The 25,437-nt window shown below is 42.3% G+C and overlaps 1 long non-coding RNA gene across 3 annotated transcripts in view; it reads left to right on the top strand.

The window, feature by feature from the left end:
- Positions 1-25,437, top strand: part of LOC121037361 (uncharacterized) — a 102,465-nt gene that overhangs the window by 7,760 nt on the left and 69,268 nt on the right. For 2 of the 3 annotated variants that reach the window (XR_005793737.1, XR_005793738.1), the window contains exon 2: positions 16,684-16,817. This is a non-coding gene — a long non-coding RNA (uncharacterized LOC121037361). Of the gene's footprint in view, positions 1-2,884; positions 2,977-16,683; positions 16,818-25,437 lie in introns of those variants that run through there. The other variant, XR_005793739.1, reaches the window with a different exon arrangement.

Genomic DNA, 25,437 nt, shown 5'->3' with positions numbered 1-25,437 from the left:
GTAGCCTGAGCTGTGGGGACACAATCTAGCTGAATCGCTAAGACCTCTCGGGACTTAGGACCTTTGCCATCCAGCCAGGACTTAAGAAAGCCACAAGCCTCCAGGCACACTGTTCTATAAACACCTGGTTGACGCTCATCAACCATACAGGAGCTATGCATTATTCAATTCCGCAGAACTGGAGGAAGGTGGACAAGTGCCAGCCTGTGGTCATTACACCACTAATTACCCTGCTCCATTCAGGATCCATCCCGGGTGTGTGTCAACACGGGATCAGCCTCAAAGTCATTTCCTCGAGGGCCTTCTAGTGGATACTGACGCCATCATGAAGCATTTTCTTAGGTGAGCTTTGATTTTCCAGTCATGCCCCTTGAGGACTCGCCAGGAGGCCTGTCTCCCCTTTGCTTGGGCTGTGTGAGCGAAGTGTGTGGGCCCAGAGACCCTGACGTTACTGGAAGAGCTGGGTCCTTTGGAATTCCTATAACTATTTGGTGGGAGTGGAGATCAGATCTGAAGTCTGGTTGGTCGTGAAGCCCGCAGGCTCAACAGGTAGGACACTTCTCTGCGTCCTCCTCAAAGCGCATATTGGTGCTGTCGTTCCTGTCGTTGATGTTTTACATGGCTTTGTATATCACCCCGAAAAGTCAGGCACAGCTGAGAAGTAGAAGCAGCCCCCGTGTCAGGAACAAGATATTTTCTAATATTTCATTTGTGAGTTGGTGATTCGTTGTGTATACGGGGTCGGCCAGTGGAGGACTGCCCTTTCGGTTTTGGTTGTTTGTTGCTTACTTTTTCTGCTGCTCTCAACTTGACCATGGAGCAGGCCTCCTACAATTACCGTGTCCTTCATTGCTTATTATTCGGGTAACACACAGGAGTGTGTTGGGGCTGGCCTGTACCAGCTCATGGGAGCTAATTGTCTGTGTCCCTTCCCAACTCTGCATTCAGTGCCATTACATCGGGAGCCGGAAATTGGCCATGGTGGCAGGATTTGCACCATGAAAATGAGCAAATGCTACAAATCAGGGCTTCCCCCCACCCCCGCCGCCCCCAGAGGGCCACTCATGCAGCATTTCCCAGCACACCACTGAGTTCACATCTTCATATTTCGGGAAGCACATAAAACAAATGAAGATACTCACTATTCATGGTGAAGAATTGACTATGTGCATTTATCTTTCCTGCCTCCTGTCACCCCTCCTAAATCATGGTAAACAACAACCAAAAAGGGTATAAGTCAATGACCGAGAGAACAAGAGGCAGACCACCGGCCAGAGACGTTCATGGGATATACCTACCTCTTCAGCCCCACTTCAGAAACTCTCGTCCTAGCCACAGAGCAGGGAGTGCTTTGGCCAGTTTCCAGCGGGCAGCACGTGACAAGGTCTTACCTCCTGCCTTGGTCTTCCCTGGGGCATGGGATACTGCAGACGGCTCTGGGACTTCTGCAACCTGGAAGTGTGGGGTGGTCAAGTCTCAGGGGGTAAGCCTTTGATTAACGAGAGATGGGGCCACTGGACCCCTCACAGTATCTTGGTTCTGCAAGACCAGTCTACTGAACTTAGTGGGCCAGCACATCCTTGTACGGGTTCTCCCTCCTCCCTATGGCCCTTTAACTGGAGTTGCACCTCCTAGTAAAGTGGTAGCTCATCAGCCTTTACCTCTGCTCAGTCTGGAACAGGACAAAATTTATGGAGGACGGCAAGGAGGTAACTGCTGAGGCCCAGGTGACAGAATTGTAGCAAGGAGCACAGCACAGGAGTCGGACTCCTATGGGGGAGGACTGGTCGACCCCCAAGGACCTTGGATGCCCAAGAACAAGAAATACTGTGCCTGATGGAAGGTGGGACAGAGACATAGACCAAAGTGTCGGGGAGGGGGGGATTCAGTGCACCCTGTAGCTTTCTACGCCAGGCAACTCAAGGTAAACGTGGTCAAATGACAACAGGGAGGATTAACTCATGGTGTGCGGGTGAACCAGGACTCTTGGGAAGGTCGATATCCTAGGGGAAAATCCAGATTTTAAAAACCTGAAAAGAAATGACAGTGCAATGCATAAAACATCACTGGATCCTGGTTCAAAAAATGAAAACCAGGGCACCCGGGTGGCTCAGTCGGTTAAGCATCCGACTTCGGCCCAGGTCATGATCGTGCGGTCCGTGAGTTCGAGCCCCGCGTCGGGATCTGCACTGGTGGTGCGGAACCTGCTTGGGATTCTCTCTCTGTCTCTGCCCCTTCTTTACTTTCTCTCTCCCAAAATAAGTAAACTTTAAAAAAAAAAAAAAGGTGAGAAACAGTGAACATTATATATACCATTGAGACAGCTGGGGAAAACTGAATATGGACTAGATATTAGATGACATTTTGAAATTTGTGTTAATTTTTTTAGGTGTGATAATAGTGTTGTGGATATATGGGGGAAATGTCCTTATTTATAAAAGATACATGCTAAAGCAGTTAGGGATGAAGTGACAATTTTGCCTGCAACTTACCTTCAAATAGTTCTGTAAGTAGCCGTGTGTATGTAAATACAGATATATACATTATGCACACGGGCACACACATAGATAAAGCAAATATATCAACCTGTTACCAACAGTTGAATCTAGGTAAAAGCTATCAAGGCATATATTGTAGTATTTCAATTTTTCTATTCATGTTTTAAAATTTATAATAAAATGGGGATGGGGAGGCAATAGACTAATGGTTTCAAGATCTGAGGAAATGTCTTCTTTGCAAAATAAAATCTACATATGTACGCACATATATAATTTCACACACGTATATAAATACGTCATCAGTGCTTTTTAACAACTCTTATTTTTCTGTTTTCCTTTCTCATTTGACTTTGTTTTCTCCCTTTCTTTCCTTCCCACCTCCCTCCAGCACCAACATAAGTAACTTATGTTAGCGATCTATAAGGAAGCCTTTATTCTCCACGCTCATAAAATTGTAAACAGACACAAAAGTGCACTGGTAAGTGCACGTTTGCATAAATACACATACACACGTAAGAGGTTTTATACTCCATTACACACGCATTGTGCTGTTTTACTTTTAACCACTCTTGTGGGTTGAAATATTACATCGCTACTTTAATTTGAAGCTCCCTTAACACCGGTACACTTAAGCCTCTTTGCCTGTTGGCTGACCTTTCTGTTTCGTGCTCTCTTGAGCGCCCTGTTCACATCCTTTATCCACTCTCTTCTCGATTGGATCGCTTCTATCAGCTTTTTATTGTCATTTTGTTGACCTTATTTGTAACATCACTCACTGTGCAAAGATTCTTAATTTCTATATATTCAAATATGTCTTTTTTTAATGAAATTAAAAAAAAAATTTAAGTTTTATAGCAGCACTCTCAACAATAGCCAAATTATGGAAAGAGCCTAAATGTCCACCAACTTAAGAATGGATAAAGAAATTGTGGTTTATATACACAATGGAGTACTACGTGGCAATGAGAAAGAATGAAATATGGCCCTTTGTAGCAACGTGGATGGAACTGGAGAGTGTTATGCTAAGTGAAATAAGCCATACAGAGAAAGACAGATACCATATGGTTTCACTCTTATGTGGATCCTGAGAAACTTAACAGAAACCCATGGGGGAGGGGAAGGGAAAAAAAAAAAAGAGGTTAGAGTGGGAGAGAGCCAAAGCGTAAGAGACTCTTAAAAACTGAGAACAGGGGCGCCTGGGTGGCGCAGTCGGTTAAGCATCCGACTTCAGCCAGGTCATGATCTCGCGGTCCGTGAGTTCGAGCCCCGCGTCAGGCTCTGGGCTGATGGCTCAGAGCCTGGAGCCTGTTTCCGATTCTGTGTCTCCCTCTCTCTCTGCCCCTCCCCCGTTCATGCTCTGTCTCTCTCTGTCCCAAAAATAAATAAACGTTGAAGAAAAAAAAAATTAAAAAAAAAAAACTGAGAACAAACTGAGGGTTGATGGGGGGTGGGAGGGAGGAGAGGGTGGGCGATGGGCATTGAGGAGGGCACCTGTTGGGATGAGCACTGGGTGTTGTATGGAAACCAATTTGACAATAAATTTCATATATTGAAAAAAAACACAAAAGAAAACACAAAAAAAGGAATAAAGACTCACGTATCAAAATGTAAAAAAAAAAAAAATTTTAAGTTTACTTAGAGAAAGAGCGCAAGTGGGGGGAGGACAGAGAGAGAGCAGGAGACAGAGAATCCCGAAATTCGAACTCACGAAAGCAGGAGATCATGACCTGACCCAAAGCCAAGAGTCGGATGCTTAACTGACTGAGCTACCCAGGGGCCCCTGTCTTTTTCTTTTAAAGCTTTTGAATTGTCGGTCTGATAAAGAAAGTCTCCCCACCCCTAATTATACACAGAGTGGGCCAGGTTTTGCTTCTTGTATATATTCCATATTCTGTAATGTGTGATCAAATAGAATATAAGATAGAGATTCACTTTTATTTTCTTCTAGATGTTAGGTGGATTGTGCCACCAAGACTTACTAAATAATCTTGTACTTTCCCAAAAACTAAACCACCATTTTTGTCATATAGAAGTTTTCTTCTGGCTCTGATTTCAGATTCCCTCTTCTGATTCACTGATCTATTTGCCTGTTTGGAAACAAATACCATGTTGATTTCACTGCAGTACCTTTAGTGGATCATCTGACACCAGATAAGACAAATGTCCCCTCATTAAGCTTCTCTCTTATGTATCCTTGACTACCCTCTAGGATTTATCCCTTCACAGAATTTTTTGGATTATTTTCAGGAAAATTCCAATGGCCTTTTTTTACAGAATAGAAAAACAAACCTAAAATCATCTGAAGCCACCAAAGACCCCGAATAGCCAAAGAAATCCTAAGAAAGAACAAAGCTGGAAGCATCACACCTCCTGGTTTCAAACTATATTACAAAGCTATCGTGATCAAGTCAGTGTGGTATCGGCATAAGAATAGGGACATAGAGCAGTGGAACAGAATCAAGAGCCCAAAAATAAACCCTCACATACATGGTCAACTAATATTTGACAATGGAGCCAAGAGTATTCAATGCAGGAAAGATAGTCTCTTCAATAAATGGTGCTGGGAAAAGTGGATGTTCACATATAAAAGAATGAACTGGACCCCTATCTTATACCATTTACAAAAATTAACTTGAAGTGGAGTAAAGACTGGGGCACCTGGGTGGCACAGTCGGTTAAGCGTCCGACTTCAGCCAGGTCACGATCTCGCGGTCCGTGAGTTCGAGCCCCGCGTCGGGCTCTGGGCTGATGGCTCAGAGCCTGGAGCCTGTTTCCGATTCTGTGTCTCCCTCTCTCTCTGCCCCTCCCCCATTCATGCTCTGTCTCTCTCTGTCCCAAAAATAAATAAAAAACGTTGAAAAAAAAAAGTGGAGTAAAGACTTAAAGGTACAACCATAAAATTTCTAGAAGAAAACACAGGGGTAAAGCTCCTTGACAGCAGTTTTGGTAATGATTTTATAGATGTGCCCCTAAAAGCACACGCACCAAAAACAAAAAAAGTGGGTCTACATCAAACTAAAGAGCTTCTGCACAGCAAAGAAACCATCAACAAAATGAAAGGGCAATCTTTAGTTGGGTGGGAGAATATATTTATAAACCGTACATCAGATAAGAGTTCGTATCCAAAATATACAAGGGATTTATGTAACTCAAAAGCAGCAAAAACAAAAAACAAAAAACAAATCCAGTTTTAAAATGGGCAGAGGACCTGAATAGACACCTTTCCAAAGAAGATATTCAAATGGGCAACAGGTATAGGAACAGGTGCTCAATATTACTGATCATTGGGCAAATGCAAATGAAAACCACGATGAGATATCACCTCACACCTGTTAGAAGGTCTGTTATAAAAATGACAAGAGATGACAAGTACTTGCAAGGATGTGGACAAAAAGAATCCTATTACACTGTTGGTGAAAATAGGAATTGATATAGACACTATGGAAAACAATATGGAGGTTCGTCAAATTACAAAAAAAAAAAAAAGCCAACAGAACTATGATATGATCCAGCAAGTCCACGTTGGGTATTTATCTGAAGGAAGTGAAATCGCTGTCGTAAAGAGGTATCTGCACCGCCATGTCCATTACAGCATCATTTACAAGAGCCAAGATATGGAAACAACCTAAGTATTCACCGATGGATAAATGGATAAAGGAAATGTGCTGCACCCACGTACATATAGCTTTCTTCTTGGTTGCATTCGCTTAGTGTCACTTTGCCAACCCGTTACTTTCAACCATTTTTATCACTTATCTTTAAATACGTACACGTTGCATTTAGCTGGGGTTTTTTTTTCATGTTTTAAATTCCCATGTACTTAGCATACAGTGTTATATTAATTTCAGGTGTACAATATGGTGATTCCACGATTCTATACATTTCTCAGTGCTCGTCATGATAAGTGTGCTCTTAATTCCACTTACTTCATCCATCCCCCTACACGCCTCCCCTCTGGCAACCATCTGTTCTTTATCCTTAAGAGTCTGTTTTATTGGTCTCTTTTTCTTTCTTTGTTCGCTTGTTCTGTTTCTTCAATTCCAAATATGAGTGAAATCATATGGTATTTGTCTTTCTCTGACTGACTTATTTCACTTAGCATAATACGCTCGTTCCATCCATGTCATTGCATGGCAAGATTTCATTCTTTTTCATGGCTGAGTAATATTCTATTGAAGATAGATGTACCTTCTATATCCTAGTTGGCTTTGGTTTTAAACACTAATATGACAACCTCTGTCTTCAGGGATAGAATTTAGTTCATTCATTTTTAATGTAATGACTGATATACTTGATTGTATTTCCTCTGTCTTTATTAAAGTATTATGCCTCTGTCTTTATTAAAGTATTATGTCCTTTTACATTTTTCTTGTTTTTGCATGTTTGATCAAGTTGCTAGTCATTCCATTTCTCCTCTTAAAATTGTCTCAATTTTTTTATTTGTCATACTCAACTTGGGCTGCTATAACAAAATACTATAAACGGAGTGGCTTATGAACAACAGAAATTTATTTCCTATAGTTCTGGAGGCTGAAAAGTCCAAGATCAAGGTACCAGCAGATTCAGCGTAGGGTGAGAGCCTGCTTCCTCGTCGACAGATGGCTCTCTTCTCACTGTGTCCTCACAGAGAAGCAGGGGCAATCTAACTCTCTAGGGTCTCTCTTATACGGCCACTAATCTCAATCATGAACCTTCATCTTCATGACCTAATCACCTCTCAAAGGACCTACCCCACAATATCATCACCCTGGGGATTAGGATTTCTACATACGAATTTTGGAGGGATACAGACATTCAATCTACAGCATTATTATTAAATGAAACACACACCCAAAACCTACATAAAATAAGCAGATGACTATTATTATAAAGTAAACACCTTATAACCACCACTTCTGTCAAAAAAATAAAATTTTGCTAGCACTCCAAGAGCTTCTCCAAAAGACCTGCTTCTTTTAGTGTAAAGGACCAGACACTGAACAGTAGAGATGCCCGTTGTTATTGAACGAGGTTGGTGTTACGGGCTGAATCGTGTCCCCCACAGAATCCGTATGTTGAATTCGTAATCTCCAGTACCTCAACATGTAATGCCTTCAGAGATAGGGTCTTTAAAGGGATAATTAAGGGGGCACCCGGGTGGCTCAGTCCGTTGAGCACCCTACTTTGGCTCGGGTCATGATCTCATGTTCATGAGCTCGCGTCCCACATCAGGCTCTGTGCTGACAGCTCAGAGCCTGGAACCTGCTTCGGATTCTGTGTCTTCCTCTCTCTCTGCCCCTCCCCTATTCCCTCTCTCTCTCTCTCTCTCTCTCTCTCTCAAAAATAAATAAACATTAAAGATGTTTAAAAAAAAAAAAGAATAATTAAGTTAAAATGAGATCATCAATATTGACCCTAATCCAAAATGGCTAGTGTCCTTTCAAGAAGAGAACAAGACACAAGGAGAAAAACCATGTGAAGACACTGGGAGGAGGCAAACATCTGCAGGTCAAGGAGAGGGGCCTCTGAAGGAACCATCACCTTGATCTCGGAACTCCAGTCTCTGGACCGGTGAGAAAGTACTCTTATTTAAGCCACCCAGACTGTGGTCCTTTGTTGTGGTAGCCCTAGCAGACCAATACAGTTGGTCACTGTATCTAGACCTTTCCAGCAGACGGAGCTAGGAAATAAGCAAGCAAATGCACACGCCTGCTATTCCCTCTCATCCATTCCATCTCTATCTCCCTTCCCCACACTGAGATCCTGGCTTTCAAAGTCGTGGGGGGGGCGATAGGATTAGAATGTCCTGTAACTCATGATTTGTTTTATCCCGTGCAATACGTACAACCACCCCAGAAGGATAATAATATAATTACTAGGCTTACTAAAACTGTTAAGCATTGTATATGCTCTCCCACTGTCCCCCATTATGGTAGTTTGACTGTATTGTAAGAGTACATGGCCGTTATACACTGGACGTGCTCTCTCTTTCCCCTCACTGGGTCTACATTCTGTGGGTAATTATACTTCCTGCTTCCCCAGTGATTCTCCCATCGTTTGGGGTGTCTGAATCTTGTTCTCTAGTAGGTTCTCAGGAAGGGCCCATGGGATCAATGGTACAATTTGTCCATGATCCCTATGCCTGAAAGTTAGTTTTGCTGGCTCTAAATCCTTGGCTCATATTTTCTTCCTTTGGGATTCAGGTTCCATCTGTTCATGGGTATGGCTTTCTTGCAGGTGTCCGGAGGGTGTTGTTCTGTTCTTTATTCTCTCCCTTTCTTTTTTCAGTAATAATTTTGTATACAATTTGGCCTCAATGCTTTTCTGTTATCTGTCTTTATGGAAAATTAGTTCTTAAATTTTAGGATAAGGGAGGGGTTCAAGACAGTTTTCCTGACTTCAGAATTCCCTCTTCTGTTCTTTCTGCATAGTGTCCCCAAAATGCTGTGTCTTGTTTTTTAAGCTCTCCTGCCTCTCTGTTCCTCTGCCCTGCTTTGATCTGGACTTACTTGTTCCTTCCTTTCTCTTGTCCTTGTCATGCTCAGTTTTTATATTCCCAGAATTTTCTTCCTTGTGTAGGACCCCTTCAGTTCTTCTTACCACAGGCCCCTTGCACTTGCCTCTTATTTAGAGAGGGAAAACCCCCTCCTGGTTCCAGCCGTTGCTCTCTAGTTTTCCTACCTTCTTTCCAGTGGGTACTTCCTGCCATTCCAGGTTCTCCTGTACTTAGATTCATTCAACGCTACTCCATTGTTTCCTCCTCCTTCCCCCTGCAGAACTGATGACGTGAAAGTCTTACAGTTCTTGGTGTTTCTCCCACCCAGTTGTATTTTGGGGTAGATAGAAACAATTTAGTATTGCCTAGTTTTGTTGTAAATGTGGTCCACGGATTTGGGGTTTTGCTATGTTGTTTCTCTGTCTGTTTTCCCACAGATTCAGAGAAATTGAAAAACTCTACTGTATTCATGAGTCCCTACTACTAAAATGAATGAACGAACGAATGAATGAATGAATGGTGGGGGAGAATAGACAAAGCTTCTGTGCAGAAGTCCAGATAATTTATGTGGTGGCTCGCTTTCATTCACATATCCTTGCCATGTTGTAATCAGAATGACACTTTACCTCTGTGATCTTTCTCCCCACAACCCACGACCCTAGTCTAACCACGAGAGAAACAGCAAATGCCAATCGAGGAGTGCCCCACAAAACACCTGACCAGCCCTCCTCAAAACTGTCAAGGTTCATCAAAAACAAAGTCTGAGAAACTGTCACAGCCAACAGGAGCCTGAGGAGATGCGATAACTAAATGTAATGTGGTTTCCAGTATGGAATCAGAAAAAAGATATTACATTAAAACTAAGGAAATCTAAAGAAAGTATGGGCTTTAGTTAATAATGATGCATCAATATCAGTTCGTTTATAGTGACAAATGTACTACGCTAACATGAAATGTCGATAACAGAAGAAACTGGGTGTGGGGTATATGGAAACTCTCTGAACTATCTTCACATTTTTTCCTGTAAATCGAAAACTATTCTAAAATGGGAACATCATCTTTTTAATCCAGGGGCAGAAGAAGGGTACAGATGTATAAAAAAGGCAGTGCTCCGGGGCACCTGGGTGGCGCAGTCGGTTAAGCGTCCGGCTTCAGCCAGGTCACGATCTCGCGGTCCGTGAGTTCGAGCCCCGCGTCGGGCTCTGGGCTGATGGCTCGGAGCCTGGAGCCTGTTTCCGATTCTGTGTCTCCCTCTCTCTCTGCCCCTCCCCCGTTCATGCTCTGTCTCTCTCTGTCCCAAAAATAAATAAAAACGGTGAAGAAAAAAAAAAAAGGCAGTGCTCAGATATGAAGAAGAGTCAAACGTGACATGATCTTAAGGAAATGATGGAATGCAAAAATGGAGAATCCATTTGAACATTCCCTTTTCCCTTGGAGTGATAGCGGAGCGGCGGCGAAGGAAATACGATCCTGGTACCAGACTTGGTTCTTTTAGGAAAAGTGCTTGGATCATCATGTTGACATAAATGCCGCTCACGGATTTCAATCCTGTAAAGTTTATTTGTGTAACATGTTGGCATTCTTTGCAAAACAAAAGTAAATGCACGATTTGGAGACGTTTGGGAAATGGAAGCGGGAGAGCAGGAGCAGCGGGAGATGGGGTAACCGTCTTGCCCCACAAAGAAGGAAGTGGACAGCCCTGTTTCTAGCTGACGGAACGAGAAAGAGAGAGTTGTGTCATGTTTTATATATTTTAACAGCCCTCTTGAGGTATAATTTACATTCCATAAAATTCGCTCTTGACGCGCACAATTCAATGATTATTAGTCAATTGACAGATCTGTGCAACGTGTCTTTCAGCTCGGGAAGAACCTTCACGCCCAGCTGCAGTTTCACCCCGATCCCACCCCCCCAGCTCCTGGCAACCACTAATATTCCTGTCTCTATCCACGTGCCTTTTCTAGACATTCTGCACATGTGGAATTCTACAGCACATGGTCTCTCGGGTCTGGCTTCTTTCACGTGGCATGATGTCTTCAAGGCTTATCCGTGTTGTAGCACGTGTTGCTACTTCCTTCTTATTGGTGAATAATATTTTTGTCTGGACATAGCACACTTTATCCATTCATAAGTGGGCCGACATTTGGGTCATTTCCACCTTTTGGTGATTATAGATAGCGCTGCCATGAACCTTCTGGAGCAAGTCTTTGTGGAGACATAGGTGTTTGTTCCTCTTTGGACACGTGGTAAATTCATGTTTAACTTTCTAAGAAACTTCCAGACTATAGAGAAATAAGTATATGTGTATGGATGCAAACTATTAAAAAAAAAACTAAAAATAATGATATAATTATGGGGGGGAGGACTATAAAGTTACCAAACTATGACTTAATGGTTAAAGGGATCGCCTGTGAGGAGCAGGATTGGGTCATGAGCGACAAGGCAAGGGGCCCATGATAAATCCCTCTGTGCAGCTTTATTTTCTGACCTTAAGCATGTGTTACTTCGATTTGAATTTTCTTTAGTAAAATTAAGCATGTAGGTGCACATAGATGGGAAGGGAAGCCACGGGAACCGGGTGGGAGCAAGACAGTGGATCAGGGTGCTTGTGCTGGGGATGACGAAAAGACAAATTCTAGTGGTCTTCAGGGAGGACTATTTGAAAAAACTAGAAACTGCCGAATGTCAAGCCACTCCAGTTATGTTAGAATCACACGTGTCGTCGTAATTGTTCACAGTCAATAAGTAATGTCAACACTGAGAAACCTCTATGCCGAAGATTCAACTTTCTAATGGCCTGAGTCATTTAGAATTCTCCAGAATGAGACGGCTTCTCTGTCTGGTATCCTATCACCTAGAATGACAGACTTTTCAGTGGGATTCCTTTGTGTGCTTTTTAATCACAGCATCACTTAGTGTATTTTCCAACCCAACACTGCATATTCAGGTAAGAGTAGCTTCGCTGTGGGGTTTATTTCTTTTCTATACCGAAGAGTGTGGGGGTAAGCAGTTTCCAGGGCTCTGGGGCCATACCCTGGCAATCCCCTTCGCCTTCCCCCAAAGAATCTCAAGATGCCTGCAGCAGCTCCAGGCTTCACATCCGCACAGGACAACATTCAAAAGCAAAAAGAAGGTTCTTCTAAGGTGTCTGTCTCTTACAGGGAGGAAAGTCTTTTCCAGAAGCCCCAGCAGACTTTCCTTTATCTCCCATTGGCTAGCATGGGTCACGTGCCCATGCCTGAGCTGCAGGGGATTAGCTGGCATCCGTGGATGGACAGATACGGCAGCCTGGGTAGCTGAAGCAACTGGAATTTGTTTTCTCACGGTTCTGGGAGCTGGAAGTCCAGGATCAAGGTGTCACTGGGTTGGTTTCCGATGAAAACTCTATTCTCCTCGGCTTGTCGACGGCCATCTTCCCATCGTGTCCTCGCGTGGCCTTTTCTCTGTACTTACGCACTCCTGGTGTCTTCTTGTAAAGACACCAGTCTTAATTCAGGCCCTACCCTTTGGACTTAATTTAACCTTAATTCCCTTCTTAAAGGCCCCATCTCTAAATACAATCACATTGGCAGTTAGGACTTTATGTTATGAATGGGGGGGGAAGGTGGGGGACACAACTCAGTACATAACTAACCATAGACAACCAGGATTGTCTGTCCACCATTACCAGATTGTGGGAGATGATACTGGCTGCTGTTCCTCTCTGAGATAAGTAGTCTTTATGTCTATACACACTTGTGCTTTCCTTTATTTTCATTCTAACGTTCTTGGTACAACGGACATTCTGGAAAGCCAGGAGCGGGTGTCGCTTTTGGCTGTCACCACCCGAGCTGTGAAGTCTTCCCACTGTCTTCTCTATCCCAGAAAGCACCCTCTGCCTATCACTTAACACCGCTCACAAGGGTCTTGACTTTTAAGCAATGCGACGTCAGTGTGTATTTAAATGCCATCCATTACCATCAAATGGTGACATTTACTTCATTTGTAATTCAGAAAAAAGAAAACACATCCTCGCAGACAGCAAAGAGACACTCATATCAAAGATAATGGACCCAAACAATTGTCGTCCCTTGTATTTCGAGTTTGGAGAACAGAGCTAATGAAAGATTAAAGAGAAGGCCCAGGAGCTGTAGGAACAAGTTTGAGCAATCGCTTGTCACTTGAGGTTAGCGCAGAAGTTATTTTAACAAGATATTACTCGCAAAATTTCCACCATAAATCTTTTATTAAGTCCAGGAATCTCAGTCAAGACATTTTCCATGCAGGATTGTCAGAAATGCTCCTTCATCGCTTCCTTTAAAACCCGAGGATGAGAGAAGCTAAGTGCTGACCGGCTTGACCTTCACATAAACCTAATATTATCATTGATTTTCCTCTACTCAAAGAGGCGAAATATATTTTTTGGAAACTCCTATTAACGAGCCTGTTTGGATAAGCCTGGACAAAGCCACTGAGTATTTATTTTGCACTCCTATTTGCTTGGAACAGAAGCCCCTGGCTGGGCGTAATAAGCCTCGACACATTTTGATTGCCCTGCATCACCCCTGGGCACGATAAAGAAAGGGCAGCCGAGGCAGCTTAGTCAGGGGGGGAAAAATACTGTAGAATTCTAGCAACCTTAGCAGGCCCTGCTGACCTTCCCAATTAGGGCAGGATTGTTTATTCTTAGAGATTTCAGGAAAGAAGTCCTCACTCCCTCCTCGGTAGCGCCACTCCGGCATTTCATCTAACGTTTCGTCCTCCTCATGCCTAATAATCTGGTCCCATCCATTACAAATATCTGGATTCTTTTTTTTTTTTTTAAATTGCATGTGGATGTCCGGCTGTTCCAGTACCACTTGTTGAAAAGACCATCTTTTATCCATTCTATGGCTTTTGCTCCTTCTTCAAAGATCAGTTGACCGCTTATATGGGTCTATTTCTCTCTCTCTTCCGTTCCATTAATCTATTTGTTCTTCCCCAATACAACACTGTCTGTAGCTTTATCGTCGGTCTTAAAGTCAAGTAGCGTCAGTCGTCCAACTTTGTTCTTCTTCAATATTGTGTTGGCTCTTCTGGCCTTTTGACTCCGTATAAACTTTAGAATCAATTTGTTGCTATCCACAAAACAACGTGCCAGGATTTTGACATCCGTTGCAAGTGGAAAGTTCTCTCCGCTCCAGTCGTGTTTCTTCCTTTTACTTACATCCTTTTCCATGTTTTAAAATTAAAAAAATAAAAATAAAAATCCATCATTTAGACAATGGGGATGTTGGAAATGAAGCAGAAACAAATACTCTAAAGAAATCATATGTGTGATATATATTTGATACAGTCATCCTCTTGGCCTCTGGTTTAAAACAAAAAAACACCGCTAAATAGGTTGTGAATGTTCTGATGCGTGCCAATTTTTTTAGGTCTTCCCAAACCCTGTAAATCGGATAATTAAAATCCATGGTATATTAAACAAGGCAATTTATTAAGGGGGGAAAGACTTTCAAAATAAACTAACAGAGACTGTGTGGGTTATAGGATGCTTATGTTATGCTACATAAAGTGATTTTAAAATACTTTTAAATTTCAGCCGTGCGGGGACTTATTGTGGGCTGAAACCCAGCAAGAACAAAATTCATTAGCCATAATATTTACCTAAAACATGCCCTGTCTTCTGCTGTGAATGCCTGCCAATTCTAAACGCAGATATGCATGATATTTACAGGTGTCTGCAGTGCCTGGGACTCAAAACTTATGGATTGAGTTTTGTTCTGCTTTTCAATTTTTTAAATAACAAAAACTTTTTTTAAGCTTTATTTGTTTTTAAGAGAGAGAGAGAGAGAGAGAGCATGAGCAGGGGAGGAGCAGAGAGAGAGGGAGACACAGAATCTGAAGCAGGCTCCAGGCTCTGAGCTGTCAGCATAGGGCTTGACGCGGGGCTCGAACTCACGAACTGCGAGATTACGACCTGAGCTGAAGTCGGACGCTTAACCGACTGAGCCACCCAGGCGCCCCAACAACAAAAACTTTTTTACGTCTATCACATACCCCGATGGTGAGGGATAAATTGGAACCATCTCAATGGAAGGCAATTTGGTGATATCAGTCAAAAATGTGAATGAACATACCCTCTGACCCAACAGTTCTGCCTGTAATGATTTCTCCTACAGATCGACTCACAGACCTACAGAAAAGAGGTAGGGACCAGTGTGTTTGCCGAGACAGTGTTTGGTAATAGCAAACAATTGGAAGCAAACTCCACGTCCGTCAATAGGAGCTTAAAAAAAACTTACGGTCCATTCATAAAATAGAATGCCGTCAACCTTTTATTTTTAAAAAGTGCAGAATTGGGGCTCCTGGGTGGCTCAGTCGGTTGAGCGTCCGACTTCGGCTCAGGTCACGATCTCGCGGTCCGTGAGTTCGAGCCCCGCGTCGGGCTCTGGGCTGATGGCTCAGAGCCTGGAGCCTGCTTCTGATTCTGTGTCTCCCTCTCTCTCTGACCCTCCCCCGTTCATGCTTTGTCTCTCTCTCAAAAATAAATAAACATTAAAAAAAATTTTTTTTAAATAAAAATAAAAAGTGCAGAATCTCTGTACGTAAAGAGAGAACTATCTTCAAGATGCTCTGTCAAGTTTCGAAGAGCAAGTTATAGGAAAGTGTGTGTAGAACGCTACCATTTGGGCAAAAAAATACACTTGTGTGAACTCAGACCGTCTCTCGGGAAAAATTCCTAACTGGTAACAGTTGTTGACTGGAGGGAGTTGTTGACTGTAATTGTTTGTAGCTTTGACTTGGTACGGTGTGCCATTTTACCTGTGGAGAAAATAATCATTTGGGGAATAAGATACTTTAAGGAAATGTATAGTAAGATGTAAACTATAAAAATAAATAATACGAAGGCTAAATCTAACATGATAAATAATAAAAATAATTACCACCCCATATTCCCGGCGCCCAGAATGTCACTGCCTGACATTTTGCCATATTTGCTCCCCATTTGTTTATGTTTATTATTTTTAAAGATTATACGACCCATATGAACCCATTGTCCTGTTTTAAAAAATGAAGCTATTCCAAATAAAGCTGAACTCCATTGACCTTCAACACATCCAGACACCCCCCCACACACCCCGCCAGAGGGGACACCCCCACAGGTGGTGTTCGACATTTATGCTCTTAGGTAATAAAGACACTTACCGACGTGTCCATTGATAGAAAACACTTTGTGCCTTTAAATTTTTACATAAATGGGGGCACCTGGGTGGCATAGTCGGTTAAGCATCTGACTTCAACCCGGGTCATGATCTTGCGGTTGGTTCAAGCCCCACGTCAGGCTCTGTGCTGACAGCTCAGAGCCTGGGGCCAGCTTGGGATTCTGTGCCTCCCTCTCTTTCTGCCCCTCCCTGACTTGTGTGCGCTCTCTCTCTCTCTCTCTCTCTCTCTCTCTCTCTCTCTTTCAAAAATAAACATAAGAAGATGGAAAAGATAAAATAAAAAATAAATGTATATAAATGATGTCATAGAAGAGTCCTCCTTCTCCAACTTAATTTTTTTTTTACCGCAGTTCTACCTTTTAAGGTTCATCCGTGTGAATACATATAGGTCTTGCTCAGGGTTTGCTTTTCCGAGATACAAAAATCCCCATGACCCAACTTCCGCTATCTTAAAGGTATCGTATCTTCTGGTTCTCTTCGTCCGAATGAGCTTGTATCCATTCATCTCTTCTCACATGTGCAGCATCCATAAAACACCATGGCGGTCGAGGATGCTGAGCTCCTGAGACGACTCAGAGGATGGGGCCGGACGTCAGGCCGGGCTGCACACCTCTCGGGCGATGCGGAAAGTGCTAACTGCCAGAGGAGAAGCCGAAGGTACCGCTGGGGGTTCCGAGGGGGCGCGATGGGCTTCTGGTGGACTAAGCGTACTGGATGGTTCCTGGTTGGAATAACCGTTGCTGTTATCATTCCCTGCGGCGACCCGGGCCTGGCTCCGTGTGCTTTATGCGGATTTTCTCATTCGATCTTGACGGTTCTCTGAGGTGGTGCTATGACTTGTCCCGTTCTCTGGATTCAGAAGAAAGAGTCTCAGAGAAGTTTAAAGAACTTGTTCATGGTCACCTGGCTAATACGTGGCAGATCAGCTCTAGGCCCTTGCAAGAGGCCCTCAGAGTGCATAGAATTCTCAATTCACAGGTGACGAATAAGAGGTTCAGAGGGTTTGTTAAAGAGCCCCCCGCCCCCAACTGAGTCACTCGGCTAGCGTTTTGCACGCCGGTTCCCTGGGTCCACTCTGTCTCCTGAATTGAGTATACTTGTCATGGCATTCAAGGCTTACACTGATGAGGTCACGCGTAGCAAGTCCTGCCCCCACGGTGGGTCTGTAAGAGGTGTGGGAAGAGACGGTGCCCACGCCACCTGCTGGACCCAGGTGCTTGCACTGTCCCTGCTCCCTGATACCCACCCCCTCACCCCATCCTTAAACTTTCTTCCAAGCAGTGTGTCTTTAGTCACGTGAGTTCTTCCTTTTGACTTGAGTTTTTCTACCTCTCTGCCTGGGAGTTTCACCATCCAAGTCTATGTAGTGGCCCAAACTTCTGTTTGGTTGACATTTTATGTGCCATGTGGTGCTAAATCTGTACCTGTGCCTCCTCTCCCTCTCTCTCTCTCTCGCGGCAGAGCCATCTTTCTGTCACTCCACAGATAGCCTGCACAGTCCATGTGACTCCAGGGGCTGCCCTTGTTCCCTTACACCCACCAGAGCCCCAAGATGGGTGCAGTGAGGCCAGTGAGAGAAGCCCATGTCCCTGGCCACAATGGCTGGTTCAGAGATGAACGCTTAATCTAAGTCAGGCCAATCAGAGTCTTTCCCAAGCTTTCCTCTCTCTTTGGGATCAGGAGGTATAAAGAGAATATAAGTTCAGAATACAATGCCAACTGCCATTTACTGCATGGGAAGAACGTGCTTGGGAATAAACGCAGCTAGAGGCAAACAAGCTGAGAGGTGGAAAAAGTAACAGAACTCTGATAACGTTATTGGAACCCCTAGATCCGGCCATTCCTGACTTCCCCCCAAGATTTCTCAGTTACAAATGTAAACATATTCCTTTCTTTTTTTTTTTTTTTTTGAGTTGTGTTTTTGGCTTGCAGCCCAAAGAGTCCTAAGTAGTTCAGACCTCAATATATAAAATAGGTACTTTAGAAATTCTATTTGTATCATATTTCCTTTGAAGTAAAAACAGCAAAAACTTTCATAATCACACAAAAATGAAAACCAGGGGCTACCGATAAAGATTGTAATATCAGCATCAGCAATCAATTTCTTTATTTTGGGTTCTCAATATCAAGAGAATCCGGAGTCAAACAGATACGTAGCTACAAATGGTAACACTTTTAAGCAGTTTACAGAAACACCTCAGGCCTGTCTCCTAACTAATGTCAAAAGCTTGAAAGAGGAGTAGGTCAGTTTTGAGAACCATCAAAATAATACCGTTGTAATTTGAGAACCATCAAAATAATACAGTTGTAATTTGGGAACCATCAAAATAATACAGCGTAATACAGTTGTTCCCATGGCGGTGGGAAGTTTGAGCTGGTGAGAGCTGAATATTACATTCTCCAGAATTTTGCTGCCAATCCTTGAACCAATGTAGCTTGGAAGTGGCATGGTGAGAATATTTACACCAGGGAAATTAGCAAAAAGAAGTCAGCAAGCACCAGAAGTCAGAGTGGGCAACTTTTCCCCTACAGAATTGGGTAAACATTTGCCAACGCACTGCTGGCTCTAATTTCTTTTACATTTCTATTGCAATGTTACATACCTACAATAAAGTGTGCAAATCTTAGGTGTCCTCTGGGTGGATGGATTTTTACTGTATATGCACCTAAGTAACCACCACTCTGATCATGAAATAGAATGTTTCCATTACTCTAGAAAATTCCCACAGGCCCCCTTGCTGGTCATAGCACAAGCACACGCACAGTGTTTTGATCTCCGTCCTTACAGGTTTGCTTTGCCTGTCGGTAAACATCTTATTAATGGATACGTGACGTATACTCTTTTGTGCCTGGTTTTTTTTTTCATTCATTATGTCTGTGAGATTCGTCCGTGTTGTTTCCTAGAGCAATAGTTTACTCTTTTTTATGTCTGTGTCGTATTCCGGTGTATAAATATACTGCAGTGTATTCATCCGTTCTTCTCTTTTTTTTTAAGTTTGTTTATTTATTGTGAGAGGGAGAGAGAGAGAGAGAGAGAGAGAGAGAGAGAGACAGAGTGTGAGAGCACACGGGTTGGGAGTGGGGAAGAGAGAGAGGGAGAGAGCAGGCTCCACGCTGTCAACTCGGAGCCCAGTGAGGGGCTCAACTCACAAACCAAACGATGAGATCATGACCTGAGCCGAAACCAAGAGTTGGGTGCTTATCCGACTGAGCCACCCAGGTGCCCCTCTATTTTTAATATTTTGAGGAACCCCCATGCTGGTTTTCACAGTGGCTGCACCAGCTTGCATTCCTACCATCAGCGCAGGAGGGTTCTTTTTATTCTACATCCTTGCCAACACTCGTTTCTTGTGGTGTTGATTTTAGCCACTCTGACAGGTGTGAGGTGACATCTCATTATAGTTTTGATTTGCGTTTCCCTGATGATGAGCGGTGTTGAGCATCTTTTCATGTATCTGTTAGCTATTTGGATGTCTTCTTTGGAGAAATGGCTGTCCGTGTCTTCTGTCCATTTAAAAAAAAATTTTTTTTTAATGTTTCTTTATTTTTGAGAGAGAAAGAGAAAGAGAGTGCAAATGGGGGGGAGGCAGAGAGAGAGGGAGACACAGAATCCGAAGCAGGTTGCAGGCTCTGAGCTGTCAGTACAGAGCCTGACGTGGGGCTTGAACTCATGAACGATGAGATCATGACCTGAGCTGAAACCAGATGCCTAACTGACTGAGCCGCCCAGACGCCCCTCTTCTGCCCATTTTTCAACTGGATTGTTCGTTGTTGAGTTGTACAAGTTCCTTTTATATTTTGGATACGAACCCTTTATCGGATATGTCATTCGCAAATACCTTCTCCCATTCAGTAAGTTGGCTTTTAGTTTCGTTGATTGTTTCCTTCTCTGTGCAGAGCATTTTATTTTTGATGTAGTCCCAGTAGTTTAAGTTTGCTTTTTGTTTCCCTTGCCTCTAGATAGATCTAGACAAAATGTTGCTATCACTAATGTCAGAGAAATCACTGCCAGAGAAATCCTCTTCTAGGATTTTTATGGTTTCAGGTCTTACGTTTCGATCCTTAATCCATTTTGAGTTTATTTTTGTGTATGGTGTAAGAAGGTGGACCAGTTTCATTGTTTTTCATGTAGCTGCCCGTTTTCCCAGCACCGTTTGTGGAAAAGACTGTCTTTTCCCCATTGTACATTCTTCCCTCCTTTGTGAAAGATTAATTGACCATATAAGCATGGATTTATTTCTGGGGCTCTGTTGTATTCTGTTGATCTATGTGTCTATTTTGTGCCACTACCATACTATTTTGATCACCACAGCTTTGTAGTATACCTTGAAATCTGGGATTGTGATTTCCTCCTGCTTTGTTCTTTCTCAAGATTGCTTTGGCTCTTTGGGGTCTTTTGTGGTTCCATACACATTTTAGGATTATTTGTTCTAGTTGTGTGGGAAATGCTATTGGTGTTTTGATGGGGATTACATTAAATCTGTAAATTGCTTTGGGTAGTGTAGACATTTTAACGATATTTGTTCTCCCAACCCGTAAGCATGGAACGTCTTTCCATGCTGCAATTTCTTTCATCAGTATTTTAGAATTTTCAGAGTACAGGTCTTTGACCTCCTTGGTTAAGTTTATTCCTAAGGTATTTTAGTACTTTTGGTGCAGTTGTAAATGGGATTGTTTTCTTAATTTCTCCTTCTGCTACTTCGTTACTAGTGCACAGAAATGCAACAGATTTCTGTATATTGATTCTGTATCCTGAAACCTTACTGGATTTATCAGTTCTAGTAGTTTTTTGGTGGAGTCTGTAGGATTTTCTATATATAGTATTATGTCATCTACAAATAGTGAAAGTTTCACTTCTTCCTTACCAATCCGAATGCCTTTTATTTCTTTTTCTTGTCTGATTGCTGTGGCTAGGACTTCCAGTACTACATTGAATACATGTGAGAGTGGACATCCTTGTCTGGTTCCTGTTCTTAGGGGAGAAGCTCTGTTTTTCCCCATTGAATATGATGTCAGCTGTGGGTTTTTCATATGCAGCCTTTATTATGTTGAGGTATGTTCCCTCTAAATCTACTTTGCTGAGGGTTTTTAATACGGATGGATGTTGTACTTTGTCAAATGTTTTTTCTGTATCTATTGAGATGATCATACGGTTTTTATCCTTTCTCTTGTTGATATGATGTATCATGTTGATTGATTTGTGAACATTGAACCAGCCTTGCATCCCCAGAATAAATCCCACTTGATCATGGTAAAGAATCTCTTTAATGTATTGTTGGATTCTGTTTGCTAGTGTTTTGTTGAGGATTTCTGCATCTATGTTCATCAGAGATGTTAGCCTGTAGTTCTCTTTTTTTTATAGTGTATTTATCTGGTTGTGGTGTCAGGGTCATGCTGACCTCATAGAATGAATATGAAAGTTTTCCTCTTCTATATTTTGGAATTTTTTGAGAAGAATATATAATTAACTCTTCTTTAAATGTTTAGTAAAATTCACCTGCAAAGCCATTTGGTCCTGGACTTTTGCTTGTTGGGAGTTTTTTATTGCTGATTTAATCTCCTTGCTGATAATTGGTCTGTTCAAATTTGCTATTTCTTCTTTAAAAGTTTTTTAAGGTTTATTTTTGAGAGAGAGAGAGACAGAATGCAAGCGGGGGTGGGGCAGAGAGAGAGGGAGACACAGAATCTAAAGCAGGCTGCAGGCTCTGACCTGTCAGCACAGAGCCTGATGCAGAGCTCAAACTCACAGACTACAAGATCATGACCTGAGCCAAAGTTGGGCACTTAACCGATTGAGCCATCCAGGAACCCCAAATTTTCGATTTCTTCCTGATTCAGTTTAGAGAGGTTATATGTTTCTAGGAATTTATCTATTCCTTCTAGGTTGTCCAATTTACTAACATAGAATATTGCCCTATAATTCTTTGTATTTCTGTGGTGTCCATTGCTATTTCTCCTCTTTCATTTCAGATTTTATTTGAGTCCTCTATTTTTTAATGTGTCTGGCTAAGGGTTTATCAATTTTGTTGCTCTTTTCAAAGAACCACTCCTGGTTTCATAGATCTGTTCAATCGGGTTTTTTTAGTTTTTATTTCATTTATTTCTTCTCTAATCTTTTTTTTTAACGTTTATTTTTATTTTTGAGAGATAGAAACAGAGGAAAAACGGGGGAGGGGTAGAGAGAGAGACACACAGAAGCAGGCTCCAGGCTCCAAACTATCAGCACAGAGCCTGATGCGAGGCTCAAACCCATGAACTGTGAGATCATGACCTGAACTGAGGTTGGATGCTCAACCGACTGAGCCACCAAGGCGCCCGTATTTCTCCTCTAATCTTTTTTTTTTTTTTAATTTTTTTTTTTTTGACGTTTACTTATTTTTGAGACAGAGAGAGACAGGGCATGAACGGGGGAGGGTCAGAGAGAGGGAGACACAGAATCCGAAACAGGCTCCAGGCTCTGAGCGGTCAGCACAGAGCCCGACGCGGGGCTCGAACTCATGGATCGCGAGATTGTGATCTGGGCTGAAGTCGGCCGCTTAACCGACTGAGCCACCCAGGCGCCCCCTCCTCTAATCTTTATTATTTCCTTCCTTCTATTGGTTTGGGCTTTTGTCTGTTCCTCTTTTTCTAGCTCCTTTAGATATACAGTTGTTTTTAATTCAAGTATAATTAAAATATAGTGTTATATTAGTTTCAGATGTCAGTATAATAACTCAACAATTCCATACGTTTCTCAGTGCTCATCACGATAAGTGTGCTCTGAATCTCCTTTGCCTATTCCAGCCATAGTCCCACCCTCCTCCCCTTTAGCAAACACCAATTCTGTATATTTAAGAGTCTATTTTTGCCTCTTTTTTTCTTTGTTTTGTTTCTTAGATTTCACATATGAGTGGAATCATATGGTATTTGTCTGTCTTTGTCTGACTTATTTCACTTAGCATTATACCCTCTAGGTCCATCCATATTGTTGCAAATGGTAAGGTCTCATTCTTTTTATGGCTGAGTAATATTCTTCTGTGTGTGTGTGTGTATGTGTGTGTGTATGTGTGTGTGTGTGTGTGTGTATATGTGTGTACACATCATCTGTATCCATTCATCTGTGGATGAATACTTGGGTGCTTTCATGTCTTGGCTATTGTAAATAATGCTTTGTATCCTAAATCATTCCCAGTTTGTAAACAAAGCTGGTGTAAACATTTTTGTACATTCTTTTGGGAGATAGATAAACTTATGTCTTGGGTATATACCTAGGAATCTAATTACTTGGCCGTGGGATATGTGTTTACACAACTGAAATAGATTCTGACAAATAGAGATTGTAGCAATTAACTCTCCACGAGCAATGTGTCCTCATCGTCACCAACACTTATTATTAACATTTTTTTTTCAGTTTTAGCCATTCTAAAGAGTATAGAGTGAAGTCTTATGATTTTAATTTGCATCCCCTAGTGAGTAATGTTGGGTATCTTTTCACGTGTTTATTGGCCATTTGAACATTATTTTTGGTGAAGTACCTGTTCAAGTCTTTTCCTTATTGACTTGTAAGGTCTGTTTATATATTCTGGAGACAAATCCTTTGTCAGATATATATGGTGCAAATATCTTCTCCAGCCTTTGTTGTATCTTTTCACTCTCTTAATAGCATATTTTGATGGGCAAAAGTTCTTAATTTTAATTGTATCTCTATTTCTCTTTAAGTTCTTAACTTTAACGATGTCAAATTTGGCAGTCTTTTGTGGATCGCATTTGTGAGACTGTGGATATCCTAAGATATCTCTGTCTAACCCGTCCGTGATCATGAAGGTATTCTCCTCCGTTTCACTTTGGATGATACATCGTTCTGCCTTTTCAACTGCCTCCATGTTTTATCAACTAGAAGCCAGACAGTAAATACTTAAAATTCACTAGTTCCAAAACCATAAGACAGCATTATCATAGCATAAACTGTAACTGCCCTCTTGACTAATTATGTAGTCTAGGAACGTGTACCAGGTAAATGCACTCGAATTGGCCTAGCCTTTCATTGGGCATGACATGTAGGTTCTGTGATTCATAAGAAGGCTAGTGGAGAGCTGCAACCTTCCTTACAGAAACACATTTATTGGAAGCTCCTGCCTTTCTGCAGGAATGATCCCAGAATCCTCACTCCAGGGTCAGCCCTTGCAACTGAGCCGGTAGATCCATCTGGTTAAAATTGGACTGTTGCACATTTGTGTGGACACGATGGGTTTTTTTTTTTTAAATTACAGTCCTATAAAACTTGCCACTAATCTATTTGAAAGGTAAATTTTAAGTCAAATAAATATTTCATATACCACTGGTGATTCTGGCTTGAAAACCACTGATATTTAAGTTTTATAAAATTCGGGAGAAATCCGCAGCCGTCATCCACCCTTGGAGGGTGACCAAAAGCCCCTTGACCAGCTTGGAAATCTCTACTGATGACAAAGCAGATATTAGACTCCATTCTCCATGACCAATGGAAACCATGCCCGCCTCCGAATCGTGGGGGAGATCTGTCCTTCTTCATTGGGATGATGTACAGAAATTTTATAACGTTCAGTAAAACATGCAGCGGCAATCAATACAGATTTACAGCTGCATCCTCAATGAGTCTTTAAATATTTATGCCATTGCTTTACTTAAGTCACTCACTGAATTATATTGCATGCGATCCTCAGGCATTCAACAAAAGGTTGATTAAATATCTACTATGTTTAGTGTTCTGTATTAGCAAATTACATTCTGTGAGATAGCAAACAGGCGGCAAGCAAACCAGCCCCCGTGGAAGCAGGATGAACAGAAGGACAGTGTACTGGTCTGGTGTACTTCTCCGTGTCTGCACGTATGCTGGGGGGCACAGAGACTAGGAAAGGAAGGTAAGACGTACTAGTCACCCAATCTTATGAGAAGGATATTTTACTCGTGAGGAAACTGAGGTTTTGGAGAGTTGGAGTAACTTGTGGAAGATCACACCATAACTTCTGGAAGGTGGGAGGTGGGGATTGGGATTCAGTTGCAAGTTTCCCTCGCTCCCAGATCTGTGCCTTGTGCATCCCGTGGTGGCCACATGCTGGAGAGGGGAGCAAAGCCAAGGCTGCCTGGGACAGCTTGTTTCATGTCAGGTGTTTCTAGGTGGGTTTAGGTGGATTTAAGTCTGACTACACCCAAGGACCTTTTGTTTATGTGTAGGGATCCATAGGTTTCTCTCTTGCGGACTTTTATAGTTTTAGGCTTAGTGTTTTTGCTGATAAATGTGTGTGGACAGGCTTTTCAA

This window comes from Herpailurus yagouaroundi, unplaced genomic scaffold (genome assembly GCF_014898765.1).
Source record: "Herpailurus yagouaroundi ecotype Mexico unplaced genomic scaffold, PumYag 163, whole genome shotgun sequence".
Lineage (NCBI taxonomy): Eukaryota > Metazoa > Chordata > Mammalia > Carnivora > Felidae > Herpailurus > Herpailurus yagouaroundi.
Note: the sequence above shows the minus strand (reverse complement) of the source record. Positions and strands in the feature narration are given on the sequence as shown.